The 13,870-nt window shown below is 40.7% G+C and overlaps 1 non-coding gene across 1 annotated transcript; it reads right to left on the reverse strand.

Annotated features, from left to right (window-relative positions):
* Positions 1–12,670: 12,670 nt before the first annotated feature.
* On the reverse strand, positions 12,671–12,777 carry LOC148576914 (small nucleolar RNA R71). The gene has a single exon (XR_015903604.1). It is a non-coding gene; the product is annotated as a small nucleolar RNA R71 (small nucleolar RNA).
* Between the last annotated feature and the right edge of the window lie 1,093 nt (positions 12,778–13,870).

Raw genomic sequence — 13,870 nt, forward strand, 5'->3', positions numbered from 1 at the left:
GATGTTATCTTTCAAGCCCCTTTGATACTTGATGCACTTACAGCTTTCGTAGGTCTCCGGGGCACCCTGACACACCCTAAGAACCTACAGAGCTCCTCAAATTGGTTAGTATATTCTGCCACAGACAAAGTACTTCTTATAAAAAGTACTTCTTTGCAGATTCAGAAAAGTACTTCTTATAAAAAGTCGTCTGGAATACATCTCAAGGGATGTCGGCATTTTAAAGCTGTAGCAAGTGGCATTCTCCTTACCACCAATGTTGGGCCTCTCCCAAAAGCTGATACGCAGCAAACTCCACATACTGGTTGTTTGGAACATGCTGTGCTTGTAACGTATGCTCCATGGCCTGAAACCAATTATCCGCTTCTGTAAGGTTGGTTGAACCTCTGAAACTTGGCGGATGAACCTTGAGAAAAGTAGCCAAGGTCATCAGAGTAGCTCCCATGTTATCACCATTTCCTTCCGCATAATTATTTCCGTTTCCATCTCTGTTTCTGTTCCCGGCTGGTTGGCCCAACCTCTACACAGCTTGCAGAGTCGCAGCAGTATTTGCCTCCATGGTATTCGCAAGGTTAGCCATTACCGCCATGAATTCGGCATGGTTATCGGCCGGTCGCTCATTTCTACTCTCTGCTGGTGAACGCATACGACCTCGTCCGCGAGTGGCCATTAGGGTTCCTGTCTATACCAAACAATCGATATCATGGTGATCAGTCTCAATATCAAAAGCCTAGTGCTTCAATTATGCCACAAGGCACTCACAAACAAGCATGCTATGCAATATCAAGTAGATAACCTAATAGCATCAAAGAAAAAGACACACAGAGTTATGCATTGAAGCACAAAAATACTGTTAGAGTTGTATTATGCCTTTCATTCCAGGAAGCACAAGATTAAATGTACATTGTTTGGAGAATTGGTGGACCAAGTGCTTCCACATCTCGAGCGACATGATGGGGAGCCTTTCATAATGGTTGTTCAGCTTTTTAAGTCAAATGTATACGTAAGTTCTGTGAATGTTCAAAGCACTTACTATGTCTCCAAATGTTACTTCAATCCAAACTTTCCCAAAGTTATTGACTTCAAAAAAATGTGTCTCTGGAGTGCCCAAATTACTGCTTTATTATGAGTACATAAAATATAACTTAAAAAACCATGTTAACTTATATGAGTCTTTTTGGACTTTCTATAGATTGGCAGAGGAGGTTGTGCCCTGTTCATAATGGATAACTCATTTTTAATTGTAACACCCTAATTACCCTAAGACTTACCTCGCATCGTAAAGCAAAGGTTAATCAAGGTTACAACTATTCTAAGGCTTATACATATGTATATATAGAAGAAGTAATATATTCTAGAAGCCCGATGATGACTGCGCATCATGTTATGTTTTTCTATGATTTTTTATATGAAAAATTAGTTTATTTTGCTTAATTATTGAGTATTTTTATGCTTAAGTTGTATATTGCTTTGATTTCTTTGAATTGTTTAACTTTGTAGAAAATGGTGGAAAAAGAAGCAAAAAGTACAAAAGAAGTAAAGGAAGCTGGCGTGCCACTTGGTGCTCTGGGCGTGGCACGCCAGGCCAATGAAACAGAGAAGAGTTGCTTAACACAACATAATGGGCATGCCACTTGGAACTCTGGGCGTGGCACGCCAAGCTTTTGAAGCCAATTCTCATCAATGGGCGTGCCACTTGGTGTCGAAGGTGTGGCACGCCAATGCTTGAAAAGGCCTAACCACCTACTGGGCGTGCCACTTGATGTCGAAGGCATGGCACGCCAACCCCAGCAACCTAAGAAGAAGAAGACTGGGCGTGCTACTTGAGCTTTAAGGCGTGCCACGCCAAGACCAGATAACCTTGGGCATGCCACTTGAATGCTGGGCGTGGCACGCCAGCTACTGGAACAAGGGAACCATGCATGCAATACATGGGCGTGGCATGCCACCTACTAGGCGTGGCATGCCAGTTATGTTTTCCAGAGAAGTGAAGAAGGCTTATCATGGGCGTGGCAAGCCACCTATTGGGCGTGGCACGCCAGTATAAATTTCCAGAGAGGATGTATGAAGTGCACACAATGGGTGTGGCACGCCAGACCTTGGGCGTGCTACGCCAGTTCAAAATTCCAGGGAAGAAGAGCAAGAGGAAAGAGCCTGGGCGTGCCACTTGAATTTGAAGGTGTGGCACGCCAAGCTAACCAAGCTTGAAGAAGACCCTGGGCGTGCCACTTGATGTCGAAGGCATGGCATGCCAGGGAGGTTAATGTAAGGGGTGTGCCACTTAAAGAGATGGGTGTAGCGCTCCAAGCCAAACTAAGTGGCTAGGCATGGCACGCCACTCAAACGACCAGCACACGCCAGGCACATACATCATTTCATGGGTTTTTCCTTTTCCCTCCAGATGTAATTTTCTTTTCTCTTTTGTATTTTCTTAATTCTAGTTATAGGAGTAGTATAAATAACTCCTAGAAGTACTGAAAGGGAGGATTATCTATCATTTTTCTGGTCATTCCACAAAGAGGGGTCTTCGGACTCCCTCTTCTCACCCAGACTTCTCTCCTCTTCCACTTTCTTACTTGTAAATATTTTAGTTATGAATCACTAACTCTTTCCATTGGGAAAGAGAGCTCTATTATTTTTCAATGGATTAATTTTTTTATTCTTCTTCTTCTCTTCATCTCTCTTTGATTTACTAGAAGGGATTTCGTTCTTCATGTTAGCATTCAATTATCTTGGAAAAGAGATTGAATCTATTTGGGTTTTATATGAACCTTGGAAGAGGAATCACAAAACCATGCTTGAAATCGTTTCTCACACTTGAGTAGATTTAGATTTTAGGTTGGATATTGTGATATTTAATCTACCAACTACTTGGATTTATGAGGATGTGTGGTATAATCAGGGAACAAGCTTCATCTCTTCTCATGATTAACTAGACCAAGGAATTGGTTATTGATTAAGATTTGAGAGATTGAATCACCAAGGAATTGGGATTCAATCAATCATGATTGCCAAGAGGTCAATGAGTTGCATGATTGAAGATGAGATGAAATCAATTAATCCGGAGAATGCAATAATGTCTCTTGATCCCAATGTTTATTTTATCTTTTTTTCTTTTATTTATTTTATGGTTATTTATATTTTTTGCACTTTACATTTTCAGCACTTTACTTTCTTGTACTTTACTTTCCTTGCCATTTACTTTCTTACACTTTATTGCTTTCCTTTACTTTCATGTCATTTACATTTCTTGTTGATTATCTCTCATTAATGTTTGTCTAACTAGAATAATCAACTAACTATTGCTTGCTTAATCCGTTAAACTCTGTGGGATTCGACCCCACCCTTAGTGGGTTATTACTTGACGATATTTGGTGCGCTTGCCAAAGAACGGATTCATTTTATATGGGGAGTGAATTCCGGTCATCACCCAATGAAGGATATAACTCAAAAACAGGATTTGAAAAGCGCAAAACGTGCACACGAAGCTACAAACTTAACGCACAAGATATAGATATAATATAACAAAATATCAGAGTATAATAATGTAAGGATCTAGCTATGGCTAGGGGAGTTTAGGCCGGCTAGCTATATACAGGCAATACAGAAATATGAAAGTTAAAACAGCTTACACAAGTTTTTCTCTCAAAGTAAGCCTCTAGGAAAACATAAATACAAAAGTGAGAGATATAAACAAAATAAGCAAAAAGACTCCAAAATATATCCAGGATCCTCCGCTCTGTCACCATCGAAGCAACTCACCGAGGTGGGTTGCGACCTACATCTGAAAAATAACAACAGAATATGGTATGAGAACCGGAGGTTCTCAGTATGGTAACAGTGCCCAGTGATGTAAGATATAAGACTCCAGGATGCCAGAGGCAATCCTATAACTTCATATCCATTACAAGATTCTTCTTAAAGCATATCTAAGACAGTAAAGCATAACTTAAAACCTTAACATATTTAAAAGGGGTAATCTAACTTAGTGGATTTTCTAACTAACAACTCTCCACTATCCCACAGCCTTCACCAACCTATCCTACATGCGATCCCATTATCACCGCATTCCGAACCTCCTGAATCCCAGCAGAATACACAATTAATTACAATGCAAGTAAAACACAAGTATAGGCACATACATCAAGTAATTCAAATAGGCAATTAGGCATGTTATACAATTAGGCAAACAATTTCAAGTCGACAAAGCATACAAACAGATAGAAGATGCATATGATGAATGCCTGTCCTACTGGCTGTGATATCACATTATCAGTTCAACTGTCAACCCGACACATCTCCATGGAGATGTCGCCCTTCGGAATCATAATGGGAACCCCCGAGATATGGTGCTCGAAACACCGTCAAGGATCTTGTGCCTACACACTCTAGCGATCCGAAGGGATGCGAACGGGATACTCTTGCCACGGACCTCACATCTCAACGCAAGCGGGATGAACCACCGCCCTTACGCCGCCGCCGCTACCTCGACAAGCGGGATCCAACTGCCGTCCCTGCCGGGCGCATAGCGTCTCAACAATCTCAATTAAAAAATATTACATCAGTGGTTTTGAAAAATTTATTATTTCATTATATCAATAATTCATCATTTCAAACTCGGAGTCCTCGACTCACCTCAACCACTGTCAATTCACAATTTCCTTTCCAAATTTATTAGTTCATCAGTTCTAACTTTTCAAGGTATAAACAAATTAAATCTTCTAGGACTTTTTCCCATGTTTTGATACCCGAAAATAAGCCAAAGAGTCTTAAATAGGTGTCACAGAAGTTTACAAGCTTGTTGGGAAGGTGAAACAGTTAAAAACAAGAATTTAGTTGAAAAACAGGGCATGTGCGTACGTACAGGGGTGTGCGTGCGCATGCCCAGGAAGATTTACAAAATGTGTGCGTATGCATAGCGATGTGCATACGCACAAGTGTAAATATTTCCAATTCTGTTCGCTCGCACAATGCGTGCGAACACCCTCAACAGAATGCATGATGCCAGGGCATTTTGGCCAGTTTCACTGACCTTTTCTTTACTGTTTTTAGGGTAGTTTGATGCATTTCCTTAGAAAATAAGCTAGTTTTGGGTAGATATTCACTTACATCTTGATTCAAGCATACATTGTGCACTTTACATGATTTCATGAGGATTTTGCATGAATTTAATGACAAATTGGATGTTGTACTTCCCATGACTTGGACTAGAACTTTGATGCACTCTATTGCTTGATTTCAGGACAAAGGAAGCAAGGAAGAACCACGTTGGCAGCCATGTTAATCTAATTAACGTAACTCCTAACGTGGAATGGGAGTAACTTGCAAAGTTAATGAGAAAAGTAATCGCCAATAACGCTCTCGAAGCCATCATTGCCCACGTTAAGAGTCACGTTAACTAAGTTAACGTGAACTCTAACGTGGAGGAAAGGAAATGGAGCCAACGTTAGTGACACTTACCTTTGTCACTAACGTTGGACCAAGCTCATAAGTGGCCACGTTAAGAGCCACGTTAACTTAGTTAACGTGGGCTCTAACGTTAAGAAGCAAGAGACAAGCCAACGTTAGTGACATTCACCTTTGTCACTAACATTGGCCAAGCCTCCATAAGCCACGTTAACTCCCACGTTAACTTAGTTAACGTGGAAGTTAACGTGAAGCAAGAATGTGATCGCCAACGTTAGTGACACCTAATATTGTCACTAACGTTGGAATGAACCCAGACAAGCCACTATGAGCCACGTTAACTCCCACGTTAACTTAGTTAATGTGGAAGCTAACGTGGATAAGGGAATGATGAGCCAACGTTAGTGACACTCAACTTTGTCACCAACGTTGGAGATGGCTAGCATGGCCACGTTAGAAGCCACGTTAACCTAGTTAACGTGGACTCTAACGTGAGAAATAGGGGCACATTGGAACGTTAGTGGCAAAGGTAAATGTCACTAACGTTCTCGAAGGTTGGCAAGCCTACGTTAAAAGAGCCACGTTAACTAAGTTAACGTGGACTCTAACGTAGGAAAGGGGGAGACTTCTCAACGTTATTGGGAAAGGTAAGTCCCAATAACGTGTGCGAAGGACAAAGAGGCACGTGTTGCCTTAATGAAGTCATGTGCAGACATCGACGCGTGCGCGCACGGTACGCGTGCGCGTCCCTGGCTAATTCCGCAATGTGCGCGCGAGCGCCTTGTGCGCGTGTGCGTGCTTGGCCGTGATCAATTCTTTGGCTTTTTGTGCTTCTCTCCACTTGCATGCTTCCTTCCTTGCTTCCTTTGATCCATGCCTGGCCTATTTCAATCTTGGAATTACTAGCAAACACATCAAGGCATCTTATGGAATCAAGGAGAAATCAAAATTCATCAAAATAAGGCCTAAAAAGCAAGTTTTTACACTTAAGCACAAATACGGGAGAGATAACAAAACCATGCTAATTCATAGGTTAAATGCGAGAAAAAGGTCATTAAAATACTCTAAATTCAATACTCTAAAAAGGTGCGTCCGCGTGAGTTGAGTTGAGCTGGGGGCTTAAAGTTGGCCCGGATCCAGCGCAACTCTCTAGATATTGGCCCAGAAGTTGTAGCAGCGGATCGACGCGTACGTGGCAGGTGCACGTACACGTGCGTTTCCCTATAGCTGTATGGACGCGCACGCACGTAGCGCGCGTCAGCGTGGAAGGAATTGGGCTTGAGGCACAACGCTGGCCTAAGAGAGGCCCAACTCTCTGGAATATGGGTGATGATGCATCCGCTCAGGGACGCGTGCGCGTACGATGTGCGCGCGCGTCCTCCCCACCCCCCCTTTTTTTTCATGCAGAAAAATTATGCTCAGGTGCTCCCTATACTGCTCACAACTCTTTATTCAATCAACCATCATACAATTCACAGAAATACAATTTGATATTATTCATCTACTACTAAACACAACATACACGTGACTAAGCTAACAATTAAGTTGTACAAACAAATTATGTAAAACATCTACCTACAATGGTAACTCAAATCACTTATTAGGCAAATTTAAAAGATAATGGAAAGAGTTTACCATGGTGGGGTGTCTCCCACTTAGCACTTTTAGTTTAAGTCCTTAAGTTGGACATTTTGAGGAGCTTATTGTCATGGTGGCTTATGTTTGTACTCATCCTCGAATCTCCAAGGATCCTTGCTTCTCAATTGGTTGACAGAATTTCCAACCATCTTCGTCAAGCTTGGGCAAAGTTCTACCCAAGATATGAGTCCCCATAGTTGGTCTTCACCTAGCGAGCCGGGGTCCCATATCTTATCTTCGCACCTGTCTTCAATTTGATCCTCATACTTTTTCCTTCCGGGTGGTAGATATATAGAATTTTCTTTAATATACCCAGCCTTCCTTTGAGACCCATGCAAAGTGGTATTCTTCTAATCATCGTTCCTATGCCTTGAAACTTTGACCTTAATGAGCCTAATTCCTAACTTGCAACCACTACATAATTTTCTTTTTCCTTTAAGTCCAAAAAGAGCTCTAAGTTGTCCATTATTCTCAATCAAACCATATTCAAGTGGGAAATTAAAGTCTAGAGATAGAGATTTTACCCGCTTAAATGTTGTATTGGATGGTAAGTTGGGAAGGGATACCTCCCCACACTTAGACAATGCAAGGTCTACTTCCTTGTACTCTTCTTTGTGTATTTCCACCTCTTGACAAATTTCTTTAATTTCAACCATTTCCCTTTTACTTGGCTTGGTGTTGTCTTCAAGAATTTCGGTTTCATGCCCAATGGGAGGTGATTCAATTTTGGATAGAAATTCATTGATGACTAAACCCATCTCTTGATCAACCTCTTCATAATCTTCAATCTCAATGTACACCGTGCCAACGTTTTCCTCTTGGTAGCTCTCTTTCGATTCACTCTCTTTCTCATTGCTCATCAAGGGTATGGGAGGGTGTGCACATTCTTCTATAATTTCAACTCCATGTCCAATGGGAGAAGATTCCATTGTAGAGAGAAATTCATCCATGATTGAATCCATCTCTTGATAAACTTCTTCCAAGTCTCCAACGACGGTGTGCCTTAGAGGTTGCGCACCCTCTTCAACATCAATATCAAGCTCCTTGGAAGAGTGCTCCATGGTGCTACATTCCCTTGGACTTTTAACATCTCCTAAATCTTCAACCACTTCTTCCTTTTCTTCAATGATTGTAGCTTCCTCTAGTTGCTCCAATACAAAATGGCATTTCTCATCCCCCACCAGAGTTTCCAATCTCTCCTTCATGCTTTGCTCTTCTTTCGCGGTTCCACATGTGGCTACGGAAGCACCTCGAGTATTCAAACATTGGTGGGCTAAAGTGTACACCACCTTGGTCAAATTGGTCACAAACTCAAGTGTATCCTGCTTCATAGCTTCTTGTCCTTGAAGTAACAATGTGAGAGGATCGTCTATTGGGGCTTGGGGTGAGTAGGAAGGTTCATCATTTTGGAGGGAGGGTTCATAGTAGGAAGGTGGTTCTTCTTGGTAAAGGTATGGAGATGATGAGTATTGAGGTGGTTCTTGGGAGTAATCTTGATATGGTTGTGGTGATTCTAGAGGTTCTTGCTCATAATGGCCATAAAAATATGGTATGGATGATTGGTTATATGATGGATATTGATCATAAGGTGGTGTTTCGAAGGCTTGTGAGTATGGTTGAGGTTCATGTTGAGGATAAGAATCATAAGCATATGGTGGTGGTGCTTGATCATCACAAAAGGAGTCACCATAGCCATTGAATTGACATGTACTAGGATGGTAATTATACCTATAAGTATCCGGAGGTTGTTGCCAATAGGAGTGATCAATTCCTTGAGGCTCCTCCCATCTTTGTTGGTTCCATCCATAATGAGTGTCATCATTGAAGTTCATATTTCCTACAACACAATTAGAACCAAACTCATAGCCAAGGTGGGAATTCATAGTGGAAAAGCAAAATAAAACTAACAAAAACTAGCAAATAAAGAAAAAAGCAAGATATTCACACTATTCACATATATACAATAACCAATAACACAACACCATTGCAAATCCCCGGCAACGGCGCCATTTTGATGAGCGAACTCTTGACGGTTTAGAATTTCTCAAATAAAATCTCGTCGAAGTATAGTTTCTAAACCAAGCAATGATCCTTTCATACAAAAAGTTGTTTGTCACTAAAACAAACCCCTAAATTTATAAACTGAAGTATTCGAACCTCGGGTCGTTCTCCTTAGGAATTGCAATGAAGTGGTTTGTTATTGGTTGTAAGTTATTTTGGGGTTTTAAAATTTTGTGCAAGAAATATAAATGGCAAAGAAAATAAACTAACAATTAACAAAGCTCTTGGCAAGATATGAGAACTAGAAATCCTATCCTAGTTATCCTCCTCAATTGTGATGAGAATTGTTCATTACTCCCACTTAGTTAACCCCTAACCATGGAGGAAAGTCAAGTGGATGAATCAATTTGATTCCTCAAGACCTAATCAACTCCTAAAGGAAAGACTAGCTTTAGAGGCATTCAAATCAATTAGAAATCTCTAATTATCAATCAACAAAGTAATTAGATAACTCAAGAGTCACTAATCACTCTACCTAGGCCACGAAGAATAAAATCTATACAAAAATCCAACCAAGCATTTCATCAAACACTCGGAAGGCACAAAAGAAAAGTATAGCAAATCACAACAAGAATGAATTCTAACTACAATCGAATACAAAGAATTAACAACAACAACCAAGGAAATCACAATTATCATGAATTACCTCAAATTGCATTATTGAAAGGGAATAAAAGAAACAACAATCTATCCAAAACAAAGTGAAGAATCACAAGAATTAAAGTACATAACTAGAGAGAGGAAGAGGAGAAGATTAAGAATTGGCAAAGGAGAATTGAATTAAGGCATGAATTAAACCTAGATCTAAGAAGAGAGATTAACCCTAACCTAATCCTAATCCTAGAGAGAAGTGAGAACTTCTCTCTCTAGAACTATTCTAAACTAAAGCTATGACTAACTTCTAATCTAATTGCCTCCCCCTTTAATCCTTGATCCTTTTATTCCTTTCTATCAGTAATTGGCGCCAAAAAATTGGTTCAGAAACCCTTCAAAATCGCCAGGCACGTGTTGCCTTAATGAAGTCATGTGCAGACATCGACGCGTGCGCGCACGGTACGCGTGCGCGTCCCTGGCTGATTCCGCAATGTGCGCGCGAGTGCTTTGTGCGCGTGCGCGTGCTTGGCCGTGATCAATTCTTTGGCTTTTTATGCTTCTCTCCACTTGCATGCTTCCTTCCTTGCTTCCTTTGATCCATGCCTGGCCTATTTCAATCCTGGAATTACTAGCAAACACATCAAGGCATCTTATGGAATCAAGGAGAAATCAAAATTCATCAAAATAAGGCCTAAAAAGCATGTTTTTACACTTAAGCACAAATACGGGAGAGATAACAAAACCATGCTAATTCATAGGTTAAATGCGAGAAAAAGGTCATTAAAATACTCTAAATTCAATACAAGATAAACCCTAAAAATGGGGTTTATCATTAGTAGCAATGTTTGTGCCACTAACGTTGGAGTTAACGTGGCTCTTACTTTGGTGAGGAACGTTAGTAAAAAAGGTGATTGTCACTAACGTTCTCGAACCCACGTTTCCACTTAAACGTTAACACCACTAACGTCCTGAGCTAAAATCTCTGCCTATTTCACATTTTCTCTCTGCAAGTAAAACTAAGCCCAATGAAGAAGATAACTGCTTCAAACTCAAGATCCAAAGGCCCATACCCAAGACTTGAAGAGCCAACTGGAAGATCAGAAGAGTAGTATATATAGGAGTAGCTTTGAATTAAAATGGGAGTTGGAAATTATAGGGAGCCTCCTGGCATAGAACTACTCCCTGTATTTTACTTTCTCTGCACTTCTAGTTTCATCATGTATTCTCCATCTTTGTTTTCATTTTCCAGAGCTATGAACAAGTAAACCCCTTTCATTGGGTTAGGGAGCTCTGTTGTAATTTGATGGATCAATACTAGTTTTCATTATTCTTCTTCTATCTTTTCTCTTGATTTTACTTGAAAGCTTTCGATCTTCATCCAATTGGGTATTTATCTTGGAAAAGAAGCTATTCGAACTTGGATCTCTTCTGAACCTTGAAAGAGGAATGAAGAGATCATGCTAGAAATGCTTTCTCATGCTGGACCAAATTGGGTTTGGATGGATATGTGACTATAATCCTCTCAACACTTGATTTGGGAAATGCATGTGGTATAATCAGTGACCATACTTCATCTCTTCTCATGAGCAATTGACCAAGGAATTGGCTATTGATCAAGATTTAAGAGACTGAATTACAAGGAATTGTAATTCGATCACTTAAGATTGCCAAGGAGATCAATGAGTGCATTGATTGAGGAAGAGATGAAAATGAAATTGATCCGGAGAATGCAACATCTCCTGAGCCCAATGAACTCCCCATTTCTGATCTTACCCATTCTCTTTAATTTCTGTCATTTACTTTTATGAGCAATTACCCCATTCCCATTTAAGATTCTGCAATTTACTTTCCGTCATCTACATTCAGCTCTTTATTTCTAGCATTTACTTTTCTGTTATTTACTTTCCCGCCATTTAATTTTCTGCAATTCTCAACTTAAATTCTGATTCGCTCAACTAGAACATTCCTCTAATTAAAGTTGCTTGATAAATCAATCCCTATGGGATTCAACCTCACTCTATTGTGAGTTTTTACTTGACGACAAATTCAGTACACTTGCCAAAGGAAATTTGTTATGAGACAAGTTTTTCGTGCATCAAGTTTATGGCGCCGTTGTTGGGGATTGATTGTGCATCAACAATGATTAAATTGGAAGATAACTAGATTGAGCCTTTTATTTTTGTTTGATTTAATTTTCTATTTGAGTAATTTATTTTCAGTTTTAGTTAATTTCTTCCATTCCCCCTACTTTTTCATTTTTAGTTATTTACCATTCATTCCACTGACCCACTAACTGTTTGATATATTGCATCACTCACACTAACAGTCATTCTGACAGAAATACTTTCTGTATCTATTTTCCTTGTTTGTACTTGTGGGTTGTATGACAGGGAGAAGAAGCGGCACTTCAACTTCCTTTGATTCTGAACCTGAGAGGACCCTCTTTAGATTAAGGAGAGAAGCAAGAGGAAAAAGAGTAGTTGGTGCTGAGGAAGAGGAGGAATACTTTGAACCAAACATGGAAGAAAACATGGAAAACCATCATGAAGAAGAGACTCACAACCATGGCGGAGGAGGTCGAGCAAATCATGCTGGGGAGGATAGAAAAGTTTTAGGCTCTTACATCAATCCAAACCCAGGAAACTGTGGAAGTAGCATTCAAAAGCCAACCATCCACGCCAACAATTTTGAACTAAAGCCACAGCTCATCACCCTTGTTCAGAATAACTGTTCGTTCGGAGGAGGTGTCCAAGAAGACCCCAATCAACATCTAACCACCTTCCTGAGAATATGTGACACAGTGAAGTCTAATGGTGTTAATCCTGACGCCTATAGACTGCTCTTATTTCCATTCTCACTCAAGGATAAGGCAGCCAAGTGGCTGGAGTCTTTCCCAAAGGAGAGCTTGACAATTTGGGAAGATGTGGAGAACAAATTCTTAGCAAGATTTTTCCCCCCTCAACGAATCAATAGGCTGAGAGCTGAGGTCCAAACTTTCAGGCAACAAGATGGTGAGACTCTGTATGAAGTATGGGAGAGGTTTAAAGACCTAACAAGGAGATGCCCACCAGATATGTTCAATGAATGGGTGCAGCTGCACATTTTCTATGAAGGGCTCTCTTATGAATCAAAGAAGGCAGTAGACCATTCATCCGGAGGATCTTTGAACAAGAAGAAGACCATTGAGGAGGCCATAGATGTCATTGAAACTGTAGCAGAGAATGACTACTTCTATGCTTCCGAAAGGGGGAACACTAGAGGAGTGATAGAGCTAAACAATGTAGATGCTCTGCTGGCCCAAAACAATCTCATTACCCAGTAGCTGGCTGACCTCACCAAGAAGATGGAGAGGAACCAAGTAGCAGCAATCACTACTTCATCAACAACTCAAGAAGGAGTGAATGAAGAAGCAGAGGGTAGTCAGGAGCAAGCCAACTACATTGGGAATTCACCTAGGCAAAACCATGATCCATACTCCAAGACCTACAACCCTGACTGGAGGAATCACCCAAACTTTGGGTGGGGAAATCAATAAGACCAAGGCCTTGATCAAAGACGCCCAAATCCCAACAATGCAGCCCATCAACATTTCACATCTAGACCATATCAACACCCCCATAACAACACCTCTCCACATTCATATCAAAACCAAAATAACTTACCTCATCCTTCCACCTCTAATCCCAATCTACCATCATTTGATGACAGACTCTCAAGGATTGAGAATCTACTTGAAGGCATAGGCAAGGAGATTCAAGACAGTAAAGCATTCCGAGAAGAAGTGATGTCCAATATGCAGAACCAGGATGCTGCCATCAAGAAACTTGAGACACAAATTGGCTACTTATTCAAGCAAATCCCCAGCCACAACCTTCGCAGTAATACTAACTCAACCAAAAGGGAGGAGTGTCAGGCTATCACCCTTCGGAGTGGGAAGGAACTGAAGGAAATCCCCTAGAAACCACAAGAAGAGGACTCAAATAAAGAGGAAGAAGAGCAGGACGAAGCTCGAGTTCCCACTTTGAGTTCACAAAAAGGGGAAGGAGTGCTGAAGCCAGACGTCCCAAGAGTCCCATACCCTCAGCAATTAAAGAATAAGGGAGATGACAATCAGTTTTCAAGATTTTTGGAAATCTTCAAGAAACTGCAAATCAACATACCCTTTGCTGAA

The sequence above is a fragment of the Arachis ipaensis genome, chromosome B1 (assembly GCF_059453495.1).
Source record: "Arachis ipaensis isolate K30076 ecotype BB chromosome B1, ASM5945349v1, whole genome shotgun sequence".
Classification (NCBI taxonomy): domain Eukaryota; kingdom Viridiplantae; phylum Streptophyta; class Magnoliopsida; order Fabales; family Fabaceae; genus Arachis; species Arachis ipaensis.